This window comes from Apodemus sylvaticus, chromosome 20, assembly GCF_947179515.1.
Source record: "Apodemus sylvaticus chromosome 20, mApoSyl1.1, whole genome shotgun sequence".
Lineage (NCBI taxonomy): Eukaryota > Metazoa > Chordata > Mammalia > Rodentia > Muridae > Apodemus > Apodemus sylvaticus.
In genome coordinates, this window is record NC_067491.1 from 2,679,960 (window position 1) to 2,695,441 (window position 15,482).

The window sequence follows — 15,482 nt, forward strand, 5'->3', positions numbered from 1 at the left end:
GTGATTGTTGTGTATACTTACTATCATGATTCTTATCCTGCCTTCAAAGATGATAGTATATTAAAATTATCAAATTATATAATATACCTATTATATATACCTATTATATAGGTATATATAGTATACCTCTAATGTCAGTTACACTTACTTAAGGCTATTTGAAAAACTCATGCAATCTGCCCATTACAAAGACATCCTTATTTTATTAAGTCCATCTCTGTAAACTCTTAAGGTTATACTCTTTCTAACCTGTTGTTTGATGATCCTTTGTTGGCCTTTGTTTTTCTACCTTACTAGTTCCTTGTCTCGATTCTTAATTTTCTGCCCTCATCATCTATTCTTCATGGCAGAACACTGTTTAGAAGAGAAGAATCTTATGATACCATCACTATTTCTGTAGGCACCAGCTATTCTTAGAAAGCTATTCCTGTTGCATAGTTGAATGTACCTCAAGGCTTCATGGCAATCAGACAGATGTTAATGTAAGTAAGAGTTGAAAAAACTCGGCAATTCTGATGTAAAAGTGCTTTTGGTTGTTTTTTAAGGATTTGTCTTAAAAGCTATAGAAAACTTGCCATTTCTGATTTGATTTGACTTTTGATTTTCTTTCAACTAAAATCTCTTGTGAGAATCAGCCTTATTTGCATTTTGATTGCCTCTCATAAAACCTACCCAGAATGCTAAGAGCTTTGGTTGAATCCCAAGGTAGATGTAGGAAGATAGAACAATTCCATCTGGATAGGTTAATATACCCATGGCTTCATTGTTGTATGGAAATGTTATAGTTATGAAGCAGCATTTTAATAGTTTTCATAGTTTATAGCTTATTTATGGTCATTCTTTAATTTACCTGTTGGAGAAAAACTGTTTTAAAGTTTTTATTGAAATTTTCTTTTTCCACAGAACTCAACAAAAATCCAGTGGAAGGCTTTTCAGCAGGTTTAATAGACGACAATGATCTCTATCGTTGGGAAGTCCTTATTATTGGTCCTCCAGATACACTTTAGTAAGTATACTGGAACTGACATCTTCACTCCTTCAGCTAAAATTAAAACTTAATTTTGAAAATTGAAAAAAATTCTAAAGTAGCAAGCAAAATGGTTATAGCGAGTATCATTTCAATGTGATCATGTGCAGAGCCCTTGTGTTATGCTTGAAGCTCTAATGTCTAAAACATGTTTTTAAAAAGATAGCTTCAGAAATTTAAGCTATCTTGCTGCTGGAATAAATATGTTATGAAAAGCTTTTTCTAGTGAGGTTATATGTAACCCCCTCCACACACACACACACACACACACACACACACAGGGTTTTTCTGTGTAGCCCTGGCTGTCCTGGAACTTTCTCTGTAGACCAGATTGACCTCAGAATCAGAGATCTGCGTGGTTCTGCCCCCTGAATCCTGGGATTTAAGATGTGTGCTGTGTGCTACTATTGCCTGACTGTAAATAATTTACACACACACACACACACACACACACACACCTTCTATAATTTAGGATATTAATTTTTGTAAGCTTGGAGGAGAAGGGAAAATTTCATCTCTAATTATATATTTATGTGTGCTTCTGTGAGATTATGTTCATGTGAATGAAGGTGCACTAGGAGGCCATAGCTGTTGGATCCCCTGGAGCTGGAGTAACACCTGATTATAAACTGTTTGATATGAGCATTAAGATCAAATTCAAATCCTTTAGAGGCTCTTAACCTCTGAGCCATTACTCCAGCCAAAAGAGAAAAAAGTCCTATGCAATTTAGAGAAATTTCACAGTAGTTAAGAGTACTGAGGTCCTAGGTTCAATTCCCTATGGAAATGATTTTCCTTCTCATGTTTACCATGCCTTGACCCCAAAGGAAACACCATAATTAAGGATGACAGTTTTACTATTTTTTTTAACACCACTTTTTAAAAATAATTTATTTTTCTTTTATGTTCATTAGTGTTTTGACTTCATGTAGGTCTGTGTGAGGGTGTTTGATCTCCTGGAACTGGAATTATAGACAAGTGTGAGCTGCCATGTGAGTTCTGAGAATTGAACCCAGGTCCCCTGGAAGAGCAGCCAGTGCTCTTAACTGCTTAGCTACCTCTCCAGCCCCAGTTTTACTGTTCTTAATGCCTTATTTATTAAAGAATAAGACTGCAATTTTTTTCTTTTTAAAAACAGCTCCTTTTTATGTAATTAAATCAATTAATATCTATGTGTATGGTGTTTTGCATGCATATATATGCACTGTGTTTGTCTGGTATCTGAGGAGGTGGATGGCATGGGAACCTCTAGAACTGTAGTTATAGATGGCTGTGACCTGTCCACCAATAGATGCTGGGAATTGAACCTAGGACCTCTGGAAGAACAGCCAGTACTCTTAACTGATGAGACATCTCTCTGGCCCTGAGATTTTTACATAGAATGTATTCTGTATATCTGTGTTTTACGACTTAAGGGAACTTTCAAGATCTATTTTAATAATTTTATAACCTGGTCTTCACAGAGTATAGTTTATAAGACTATATTTTGTTAGTTTAGTGTTAGGACATAAAATAACTTATTTACTGACTACCAGTTGTTGAAAATGAGGTGAATGAGCTAGAGAATGATAACAGATCTTTACATCTGCAATTCTTTGGGACTGCACTTTCTTCTTGCAAGTCCTTCCCCCTAGCCCTCAAGTAGCTGTTTGAATATATATATATATATATATATATATATATACATATATATATATATATATATATTCAAAAAGTGGTTATATATAAAAAGAAGGGCTGGTGAAGATGACTCAATAAATGTTTGCTATAGAAATGTGATGACAATTCCCAGAACCCATGTAAAAAAAGTGTAATGTAGTAGCCTGTGTTTGTGATCCCAACACTCCTGTTGCAAGATGAGAGATAGAAATAGGAGAATTAACCCAGTTATCTTGGAGTAGACATTTGGCAGAAATGAGGGAAGCTCCCTCAAAAATAAGGTGGAAAAAGAGAGGAAAAAGTTAAAGCAATGTGGGAGTTCATGTTTTACACAGTGGGCAAAGGGTGGTTCATGCTTTGTTATAGTTTTTAGCAGTCATTGTTGCTCATATGTTTCTGTTTTGTTTTTGTTTTTGTTTTTGGATTTGGTGTTTTGAAACAGGTTTCTCTGTGTAGCCCTAGCTACACAGAAAAGACAAGAAAAGAGAAAGAGACACACAGAGAGACAGAGAGCCAAAGAGGGCAAGAGACTTGACTTTAAGAGACTCCTGTACTGACAACTCCATGCAGTTCGGAATCAGAACGACTGCGGCTGGACCAGGGTTCATGGGGACATGGCAAAACGCTGATACTAACTTCTTATTCAGAATGTCCCAACAGGTAAGTTACTTTTTCTTTCTTTTTTTTTTTTTTTAAAGAAACCTTGAGTTGTTATGTGCCCTTTTCTTCCTGCTACTTTTCTTTCTAAATGTTTTTGAAATTAAATATATATATATATATATATATATATATATGTATTGTCATTTCTGTGTTACTGGAATGTGCAGTGTTACTTCATGGCTTCCCCAAGGGCTCTTTAGTGAAAGCATTCAAGTTTGCCAGGTCGCTGTGACACAGGAGCTGATTCCAAAGGAACAGCCCGTTACAGATAGTGAGATGGCGTCACATACTTCAGTGAAAAACAAAACCCTAGGGTTTCTTCTTTTCCAACTTACACATTGCACACGCTTATTTAAAGGGAGACACAGTGGACATGGCTCTGGTCAGTCTTCAGTTAGCATGTAGGTAATGCCTGTCAATACCTAACTTGGTAATGTGGACGAGAATATATATAAAGTATAAGGAGAGGAAATTGGAGCTTGCCTTTGCCTTTACCCTGTATTCATATGTGAACTATGGTGGATAAATTGTTTTAGGTGTGAACTCCTTTCCCCCAGAGTATATAGAGAGAACTCTGTGCAGTAAGGAAAACTGAATTGGTGAATCATGGGAATACCTTTTTCAGTGAAACCCATTTTCTCTAGAACTCACTGTTCTTTGTTACTGAAGGAACATTGGATATAACTGTCCCAGGAGTTCTTTCCTTTGGAAGGTTTGGCATCTAATGGGATGTGTGTGGAAGCATGGGCTTTGTTCAATGTGCAGACGTGCTCGTGCCTTTCATGACACATGTTTGCTGGTCACTAACCACGGTTCTCCAGGCTTTGGCCAGAAGAGGGTTTGGGGTCGTAGGAAATGATTGATGTCACACACATCTGCCAGAGCTGATGCCATTCTTATTTGCAGAAGAGCAGCTGGTTTCCACATTTTGCGTGGTTCCCCTCATCCACTGAAATACCTGGGATTAGAGGCAAGAGGAGTCAAATACCCTTTGGAGGAACTTTGACTTCTAATAGGCTTAAGAGAAGTAAAGGAAGAGGGGCAGAGCAGGAACAGCAGCCTTTAGGTTCTGTTGTATAAACAAAACAAAAAGCAGGAGTATCTTAGAAGACAAACTGATAAAGAATACAGAGGGAAACAGGATGGAAAAAATTATTCTGGGAAAAAGAAAGAGTATGTGCTATGACATCACTAAGATGGTGTGGGAGCTGTGACTGCGGCCCACAGTTCCCCCTGAGCCTTTACTGTACCATGTCTCCCTCCCTGGGCTTAAAAGGAAGTTTAGAGAATAGGAAAAAGAAGTATTGATTGTTTTTTCAATTTGTACCTTCCCTGTCGGAAACCTCACCCATTTCATAGTGTACGCTCGCTCCACCTTCCAGTGTAACACTTATGACTGGACTTGGCATGGGTGAGGGCAGAGTACTGGGTCCTCTCGATGGGACACAGCGCACAGCGTTTTGTGCCATGGTGTGTGGGGATGAGAGAGCGTTGTCCCCTTCTGCAGTCAGAGCCCTTTTTAATGGGAGTACTACAGGGAAACAATGCCTCACTCAAACCAGGGAGTTCAGAAATCAAATTCTCCGCTTATTAATTATCATTCTAATTAAGAAAAAGAATTGATCCTTTAACAACAATATAATATCCTTTTGTTTTCCTTTAATTAAGTCCATCAGTTTTTCATTTCTCTCTATAAAGGAAGACTAATGTTAAATTGTAGGAAGTTACTTATTGAAACCACTGATGCGATTCCCTCGAGCACCTCTGACATCTTATTTATCCATCCTTAGGAACTGTAATGCTACTTTGCTGCTACCTTTAGTGTTTGGGTCAGAGAGGGGTGTTGAGTTATGACTCCTGTGCCTGTTTGGCTGATAGACATTTACCTAATAGCCTTAGTACAAGGTTAGTTTGTTCTTATTCCCCGATTCCTCTTTCTTAAACTTCATTTCTCTCTTCTACCTTCGCTTCTCTCATTATACAATTGCTTCCTTAGTTTTACTGCCTCTCTTTTGCCTAATGCAAAGGAATTAAAATGTGCTTGAAAGTAACAACTATTGAATCAGGTATCCTTTTGCCAATCTGTCATTTTGATAAGTTCAGGAATGTCGTGCTATCCTCACATACAAACATGTCGGTGATGGGACTACCCTTGTTTTACTGCAGGCCTGTCACCCTGGCTACTAAACAATCCTCAGACTTCAGTGGTTGGCTTACCAACTGCAGTCTTCAGTTTGGTATTTAGTGCCAAGAAGGAAAGTGATCATTTCACATTCATTGATTGGTTCTCGATTCCAGGCTGCACTGTAAATGTATGTATATAATAACTAATTTGATTCTTATGATAGTCTAATGGAATCAGGAAGTGTTCTATCTTGATTCTCCAGATCTAGAAAACTAGCTTTTAACTTGGCAGTGTCTTCATGGAAAGTTACTCAGTAGCAATATTCAGTACCAGTTCCCTAAAGAAACAAAGTTATTAAGGAGTGCTATGCTTTTTGTTTCCAGGAGAATGCTTTCTATAAGTCTTCAAAAATTACATACCACGAACATAAGACAGTAGTATTTTCTAGACTATCAAATTTGTTTTTACCCATTAAAACACAAACTTTTCTTGTAAACTGGTCAAACTTCAACCTAAAATTTATGAATGCTTCAGTTTTCCCCAAATTGTTATTTTTTTCCTAAATACATTGTGTTTTTTAAAAAGTTTAAAAGATTTAATGTTAATTCATAAAAAGGAATCATCTTCCACATATGTTAATTTACTTTTAATATTTAATATCATGAAACTGAATTGGTATTATTTTTGTAAAAGTTCTTTACATTATTGTTTGATGTGTGTGATGATAACCATTGACTGCTGTTCCTCCCGACTCCTCTAATCTCACCGCTCACAAATGCTTTCTACATAAAGCTGGTGTCTATCTACATATTCTTTGAACAATATGTCATATGTTTTGAACAGTTTGATATTCACATAATATTTTTTAATATTTAAATTATATGAGCAGGGTAGAGTAATGAATTACCGAAAGAGTAGCTATCAGTATATATATATATGGTTGTGAAAATATGTGATTCCTTACAAAGATGTATGGCTCAAATTTAAAGCCACTAAGTGTAAGGGAAAGAAATGCATGTGCCTTTTTGTCCGTTGTCATGGCCCTTAGAATACTGACATCACAATGGTTCTTCATCCTGACTGCTACAGAATCCTCGAACTTCAGTAGCTTGACTACCAACCTTAGTCACCAGTTTGCTATTCAGGACTAGAAAGGCAAAATTCGAGTTTATTCAAAGGTTCTCCCTTCCAGGCTCCACCAAAAAGGTATTTTTTTTTATAAGTAATTTGTTTCTCATGATAGCTTAATCATATCAGGAAGTGTTCTCTCTTTATTCCTCTAGATCATATGAACTAACTCTCAACTCAGTAGTGGTTTCTTGAAAAGGTAGACATTCAAGCCATATTCGGTACCAATCTTCTGTAGAAACAACATTATTATATGAAGGGAGGTATGCTTTAAGCATACAGGAGAACAATTTCTGTAAATCTTACCAAAAAAAAGTGTCCAGGTTATGCTTGAGCATTGTTTTATATGCAACCCAATTGTTTTAACCACCATGACTACAAATATTTTTAAAAAGAATTGGTCATTCTTTTTTGTAGACCCTAAACCTAAGAACTCCCTGGTTTCCTTCAAATTGTTATAGTTACAACACATATTGTGTTCTTTGGAATATATTTCTGAATATTTGAACATTAATTCTAATTAGACAGGAACTACTTTCCAGACATGTTAATTTCCTTTCAGTTTGTCCATCACAAAATTTAGTTGCTATTATTTTGTAACATATCTTCACATTAGTGTTTGAAGTATGCGATGACAACCATTCGCTGCTGTTCCTCCTGACTTTGAATCTCATGGGTCTCATAGGCTTTCCACATAAATGCTGGTGTCTCTCTACATATTCTTTGAAAGACGTCATATGTTTTGGCGAGAATTATAGTCACTAAATATATAATTTTAATATTTGTATTGTATGAGCAGGGTAGAGAAAAGAAACCACCAAAAAGTAGCCACTTCATTATTATAGGGAAGAAGGTTATTATGGATTAGATAAAAATGTTCAGAGGCATCTAAAAATGTTTACAGCCGATTGAAGCTTGATTTTACGACTGATGTCTAAGAGAGAACAGACAATATCAAGGTAGAATATTGGACATACCTGGGGGAGTGAGAGAAACACTGCCTTCATAAAGCAAAGGGTGCTTCTATAACATTTTGGGAGTTATCTTAGTGCATAAGCTGATGGAGATCTTTGGGAAGGAATGGAAATCTAAGGAAAATGAATAACGATTACTTTTACTTCCTGTTCACGTTAAATAAGGGCAAGTGTGGCTATTGGCTCCAGAAGCTTGCTACAGCGGGGGCGCTGAGACGCTGCGTGAGCCCAGCGACAGGTCCAAGCATGTGGACAGAGGTAGCTGCTGGCCGCCTCTGCCCAGCCAGCAAGGTCCGGGTACACTTGCTGCCCAGCGCGCCTGGCTCCTAGGCCACGGTGGAGATGTCGTCCCACTTGTTGTCCCAGTCATCTTCGCTGCCTTGTCTGGCCTGGTGACCTCCAAGGAGCTGCTGGGGCGACTTAGGTGGTACTGTCAGTATAGGACTAGGCTGAGGGGGCAGGTCATCACTTATTAATGTTCCAGATCAAAAGATGAGGAGGACACAAAGCATTCTGATCTCCAATGCTCTCTAGAATACAAATTAATTTATGAAAAGTACATGAGGCTCCAGACATGGCTCAGTACTAAAAAAAAAAAAAATCCACATTCAATCTGGATCCTATTTGATCTAAGCACCTATATGTTTGCACATAAGTTCTGTACTCAATTTCTAATTTCCTCCGGTAATCTTGGCTCTAGTAATGAATTCATATACCTACATATAGACCAAAAATTCACATGCACAAAGTCTTCTGAAAAAAATAGAAATCCATGAACATAGAACTCTGTAACTGTGTACCTGCTCATGAGCCTGCCTGGGTTTCCTCAGTCTTGATGCAAGTACTGAAGGGGAGGTGGGGTGGGGGATCAGGCAAAGAAACCATGGGGAAGTAGAGAGTGTGGAGTTCTAGTGGAAGCTTAAAGTCCCTGGAAACCCCACGACAGCAAGAGAAGGAGAACATGGAATATTTTAGCCAGGTGTATATGGACTTCCTACTCAGCCATTAGCTCTCCTTAATTTGAACCAGAGAAAGAATAATAGTATTTATGTTGTAGACTCTGAATGTGTTTTCTGGAGAGACCTTGTGGCTACAAGTTGAGGACCTGTTGGAGATAATAAAAGATAGAAAATCTTGCCGATTTTCCTATTGTTTAGTGTCCTGAGCATAGGCCCCTCAGGAATTGCTCTAGGGGTTTAGTGTGACTGGGATAAACTACGTATATATGTTTTGGGCTCAGTTAAATGCAAAATTTAAACAGTGTCTGAAGGAACTTGGGATGCGGAAATTCAGCAATGAAGAAGGAACAAATGTTCTGAACTTCATGATCGTTTAGGTAGAAAGTTGCTAATATCTTTCCTTTCATTTTCACTAAGGTTCAAGGTAATCAGATAAGTCACCCAGAAGACAAAAAGTATGCTATTCTGCCTTACATCTCAAGTCCTGCTTCTTGGGATAGAGACAGAAATATACCCAGGCATCTAGCCAGTTTGGATTACATAGTTAGACCTGATCACAAGTAAAGCCAATTCTAGAGAGGAGAGAAGGGATGTGCTGATATGTTTGTGATTCTCCATCCACAAGCAAGGAACCTCTCAGGTGATTTCATTAACACATTTAAAGAACAGTTTATCCTCCTTGCTGCTGGCATTTTCCTGTTAGCATAATAAGAACATTTGTAGTCTGTGAGGTGTCAGGTACAATGACATTCCTGAATGACAATCATGCAGTTTGTGAGGTAGGATATCCATATAAGGCAAGCTAGCCACATGATTTTCTTGCCTCAACCTCACTGAGCTTTGAATGACAGTGATGTTGATGTTCTATTTAGACCAGAGTTAATGATATAGCATGCTCAAGTTCTGAAGATCCAAACCCCACAAATCACCAATATAGCTGCCAGAAGCTAAAAGATACTAAATAGTTACACAAAGGCACAGGTGACAATAAAGAAATATTCATTGCTCACAACCTGTATTGTCGTGATCTCTTAGGCAACTTGCCTTTAAATGGTCAAGAGAGATTCCGAGGGAGCAGCCAGATGGAGTTCTCCACAGACTGACTGGAGCCAACTGAGGAGACAGAGATTCTAAGCTGAATGAGGTAAGTGGCATGCCTGTCACTTACTGTTGAGTGCCTCTCCCCTCTCTGCCTTGTGAGAGCACTATGCATCTACCTCCATCTGTGACATGGCTTTCTTGATAGATGTACCAGGCTGAAAGACTGGTCAACACACTGGTCCTGCAGTTGGCATTCCAGGACCCTTAGCCATTTTATCCAGAGATATCTGAAAGAGAACATGATTGGACAGTGGTTGATGGAAGTCCAGGAAAAGGAGAAAGCAGTGTATGCCACAGTTATCATGAACTAACATACAAGTCTGGTTTCATGGTGACTCAGGGCAGCTTCTCAAGTGTACAGTAGAGAAAATGGCTATACAATTGTAAACAACCATTTTGCAGTATGTGTGTCTACATGTGCCTCTCTGTCACGGGAGGTTTCTCCAATTGTGTGTTAAACATGAGTATGTACAGAGATGAGGGTCTCCATGAGTGAGAGATTATGCTTGTAGATGTGAGGATTCATACATGTGTACTTAGTTCTGTGTGGGCCTCCTCTGCCTCTCTGCATGCAGCACAACCAATAAATCAAAGACTTTGTTCTCAGAGACTCTATTGCTGCCCTGAGAGCCTCTTACCAAGGCTCAAAGGGTATTTGAGCAAGAGAGAAATGTGAGAAGGCTGGGCTACACTTGTTAGGCAAGAAAGTCAACTGTGTTTGGAAGAGGGGTGGAAGCTTCCTTGGATTCTTCTATGTAGGAAACCATGAGATTGTCCATCAATTTAATCATCCTTACACCCAAGAAGCTTCATCACATACTGTTTTGCAGGTGTGTATTGTTGTGAGCATGGGTGAAAATAGGGCTTTTCACAGAGCAGCTCCCAGGATAAATAAAACATAGATTTCTGGATAGGTCAAAGCTGTAGGCATTTTGATGGGATAGCTCATTTCAACTTACTTCAAGTTGTACAACAATCTACCTACCCATTTGGTTCTCACTGTTAACAGTTCTGTTCCCTATCTTCTGCTTCCATCAGTATCTTTTCATACTCCTGCATCTGCTTTTCTCCCCTCTGTCTGTCTCCTGCCCTGGTCAATCCCAGTAGTTTTTTTGTTTGTTTGTTTGTTTGTTTTCTTTTTTGACTTGCCTATTAGCTGTCAGATATTTATAATTACAATCAGCAGTAAGATAGTGCCAGAATATCTCTTGGGTTGCCACCAGGCAAAGACACTCATGTTTTGAGCAGCTATAGATCAACAAAATGTAAAATCTAAAATACAGTGATGGTTCAGAAATGACAGCATCAAACTCCTGCCATCACTTAGCTCTTTGTCAGTACAGATTTAACAATTGAAAATACCGAGATGCACCTTCATATACAGTATGGAATGTCACCTGAACAATGGGTGGATATGTGCACACAGCATGCAAATGTGGAGGTCGGAAGACAATTTCCGATGTTGCTCTATGTTACCTTCCACGTTCTTTTTTTTATTCGATATATTTTTTATTTACATTTCAAATGATTTCCCCTTTTCTGGCCCCCCCTACTCCCCGATAGTCCCATAAGCCCCCTTCTCTCCCCCTGTTCTCCCCCCACCCCTTCCCATTTCCCTGTTCTGGTTTTGTGCTATACTGCTACACTGAGTCTTGCCAGAACAAGTGGCCACTCCTCTGTTCTTCTTGTACCTCATTTGATGTGTGGATTATGTGTTGGGTATTCCTGTTTCCTAGGCTAATATCCACTTATTAGTGAGTGCATACCATGATTGGTCTTTTGAGACTGGGTTACCTCAGTTAGTATGATGTTCTCCAGCTCCATCCATTTGCCTAAGAATTTCATGAATTCATTGTTTCTAATTACCAAACATGTGAAAGATCTGTATGACAAGAACTTCAAGACTCTGAAGAAGGAAATGGAAGAAGACCTCAAAAAATGGAAAAAACCTCGCATGCTCATGGATCAGCAGGATTAATATAGTTAAAATGGACATTTTGCCAAAAGCAATACCCATCAAAATGCCAACTCAAGTCTTCATAGAGTAAGAAAGAGCAATTCTCAAATTCATCTGGAATAACAAAAAACCCAGGATAGCTAAAACTATTCTCAACAATAAAATTCTCGGGGAATCAATATCCCTGACCTCAAGCAATACTACAGAGCAATAGTGTTAAAAACTGCATGGTACTGGTACAGTGACAGGCAGGTAGATCAATGGAACAGGATTGAAGATCCAGAAATGAACCCACACACCTATGGCCACTTGATCCTTGACAAAGGGGCTGAAAACATCCAGTGGAAAAAACCTAGCCTTTTCAACAAATGGTGCTGCTTCAACTGGAGTTCAGCATGCAGAAGAATGTGAATTGATCCATCCTTGTCTCCTTGTACTAAGCTCAACTCCAAATGGATCAAGAATCTAAACATAAAGCCAGACACTATGAAGCTAATAGAAAAGAAACCAGGGAGGAGCCTTGAGGACATTGGTACAGGGGGGGAAAGTTCCTGAACAGAACACCAATAGCATATGCTCTAAGATCAAGAATTGACAAATGGGACCTCATAAAATTACAAAGTTTCTGTAAGGCAAAGGACTCTTTCAACTTTCATGGTTGTGAGCCATCTTATGAGGTACTAGAAACTAAAGTTGGATCTTCTGCAAGAGCAGTACATGCTCTTAATCACTAAAGCATCTCTCTACCTCTCATCTAAGATACTTAACATTTGTTGGTTTGTTTGTTTGATATGGGTTGCTAAAGGGATAAAGGTTTGGAGACCAGCAGATAATTTCAGGAAGGGGGTTCTCTTCTAGATCTGTATATTTAATTTGATAATGAAACTTAGGCTACCAAACAGAAAAGCTCAACACAGTAAGACTTGGCAAACCAACAAAAGAAAAGAGCTTAGGAGAAGACACAAGAAACTGAGACATAGTTTTGCACAGTCAGGAGTCCCATAAAAATACTAAACTGAAAGATAGGCTTGGGGAAGACTTGTTTGCATACCCCAGTACGTCCCATGTTTGCTGCCTCAGTGTCTGTGTATACAAATAAGCTTTGATCAGTTGACTTAAAAGGCTTTGTTCTCCTTGTATCTAGTCTATCTTAGGGAAAGTATATTATTTATTCTTATTTTTCTACTTCAGGATTTTCTTAACTCTAAGGAGGGGTATTTAATAGAGATATCTCATATGGAGTGGTGTGTGCTGCTCTCTCTCTCTCTCTCTCTCTCTCTCTCTCTCTCTCTTTTCTCTGTGTGTGTCTGTCTGTTATTCTTTCTGTATGTATCTCTGTCTCTCTATCTCATAATGTCTGATTGTTTGTATTTGTTCCCATCAGATACATGAAAAATCTCCTCTGATGGCTAAATGAGGCACTGATTTATGAGTATATCAGAATATCACAAGAACCAACTAAATTGTTACATTTATTTATTTATGCATGCATTTTTAGATCTGTAGGATTGATATCACTTAAGTATTTTGAATATCTACTTTCTGTTCTTGGCCTTTCAAGCAGTGTCAGATATGTGTGTAAATTGCTTGAGGCACAGGAGTGGCAAACCTCCCCTGAGCAACTCCAACTGCCAATTTCCATGTAGAGAACACTCTAACTGCCCTCCAGGCAGGCCTCAGTCTTCCCCATCCACACTCCATCCTACCTAACAGAGTAGCCCAAACACACAAGTCGAAATCCCACCAATCCCTATCTTCAAACATTTGTGCCCAACCCCAAGAACAGGTATATATCCCTGTCTTCTACTCAGTTTGTTGCTGGCTTTCATCTGAGCAGAGGCAGCCAGCCCAGTAGAAGTTAAGTTTGGTTCTTCCTCCCAGCCCCATGCTTCCAGGAATAAGACTCAAACTCAACATATATTTACAAGTACTCTAGTCATATAGTTAGGCTAATTTCTGACTTGATCATAACAAAAATTAACCCATTTATTCTAATTCATATTCTGCTGTGTGTCTGGTTACCTTTCCTCAGATACCATATGTCTGTCTTGTGACATATTCCGAGGCGAATTGTCCGATCAGCACTGTCCCTAAATCCTTTCTGCTTCTGGTATGCCCCACGTCCTACATTCTGCCTAAACTATAGGCCAGCAGAATTTAATTGACAAACCAATTCCACACAAATACTTGCACATGCATGATTATGGCTGCATTGTTTCAAAGAGCCAGGAAATAGAATGGGTCTAGCAGCTAATCATCCAAAGAACATTAAAATAGCATGTGCCAATATGCATAACAGAATTGTATTAAAAGGTCTCAGTTATCTTTGAATGATTGCTGGATACACCCTAAAGCATCAAAGACACAAAATTAGATTTTCTGATAATCATATTTCAATACTCAATATTCAGGCTTCTTTCCGATATATTTTTCTTTACATTTCAAATGATTTCCCCTTTTCTGGATCCCAACGCCCTGAAAGTCCCATGAGCCCTCTTCCCTCCCCCTACTCCCCCATCGACACTTTCCCACTTCCCTGTTCTGGTATTGCCCTATACTGCTACACTGAGTCTTTTCTTAACAAGGGGACACTCCTCTGTTCTTCTTGGACATCATTTGTGTGTGGATTATATATTTGGGTATTCCAATTTTCTAGGCTAATATCCACTTATTTGTGAGTGCATACCGTGATTGATCTTTTGAGACTGGGTTACCTCACTTAGTATGCTGTTATCCACCTCCATCCATTTGTGTAAGAATTTCATGAATTCATTGTTTCTAATGACTGAATAGTACTCCATTTTTTTATCCATTCCTCTGTTGAGGGATAGCTGGATTCATTCCAGTTTCTGGCTATTATAAAAAGGACTGCTATGAACATAGTGGAACATGTGTCCTTATTACATGCTGGGGAATCCTCTGGGTATATGCCCAGGAGTGGTATAGCAGGGTCCTCAGGAGGTAACATGCCCAGTTCTCTGAGCAACTGCCAGACTGATTTACAGAAGTTTGTACCAATTTGCAACCACACCAGCAGTGGAGGAGTTTCTCTTTCTCCACATCCTTGCCAACATGTGCTGTCTCCTGAGTTTTGAATCTTAGCCATTCTGACTGGTGTGAGGTGAAATCTCAGGGTTGTTTTGATTTGCATTTTCTAATACTAATGATGTTGAGCATTTCCAAGCTATCCAAAGTTCTTTGGGTTAAAATTTGGTTTTATGGGGTCTAACTTCTTGATTTCTTTGTATATATTGGATATTAGCCCTCTGTCAGATATAGGGTTGGTGAAGATCTTTCCCGAATTGGTTGGTTGCCAATTTGTCCTTTTGATGGTGTCCTTTGCCTTACAGAAACTTTGTAATTTTATGAGGTCCCATTTGTCAATTTTTGATCTTAGAGCATAAGCTATTGGTGTTCTGTTCAGGGACTTTCCCCCTGTACTGATGTCCTCAAGGGTTTTCTCTAGTTTCTTTTCTATTAGTTTCAGAGTGTCTGGCTTTATGTGGAGGTCCTTGATCCATTTGGAGTTGAGCTTACTACAAGGAGGGAAGGATGGATCAATTCACATTCTTCTGCATGCTGACCACCAGTTGAACAAGCACCATTTGTTGAAAAGGCTATCTTTTTTCCATTGGATGTTTTCAGCCCCTTTGTTGAGAATCAAGTGGCCATAGCTGTGTGGGTTCATTTCTAGATCTTCAATCCTATTCCACTGATCCGCCTGATATTCAGGCTTTTTTAAGAAAATGCTTTTCAGTGAATTTTACCAATTCTAAACATCAGTGAGATATTATATCTTGTGTAAATAAATAATCTACATTATGGAAACTTGAAATCAGCATCAGTAATCAATCCATTGTTTCAAGCATTTTCATTGGTTTCTGTTAAAACA

General features: G+C 38.7%; 1 protein-coding gene and 1 long non-coding RNA gene across 2 annotated transcripts in view; both read left to right on the forward strand.

Moving 5' to 3' along the window:
- LOC127671280 (zinc finger protein basonuclin-2-like) overlaps window positions 1–15,482 on the forward strand; it is a 221,189-nt gene that overhangs the window by 79,523 nt on the left and 126,184 nt on the right. The gene's annotated exons all lie outside the window — the stretch shown is intronic.
- LOC127671348 (uncharacterized) overlaps window positions 6,111–15,482 on the forward strand; it is a 31,716-nt gene continuing 22,344 nt past the window's right edge. The window contains exon 1 of the long non-coding RNA XR_007974719.1: window positions 6,111–9,676. This is a non-coding gene — a long non-coding RNA (uncharacterized LOC127671348). The remainder of the gene's footprint in view (window positions 9,677–15,482) is intronic.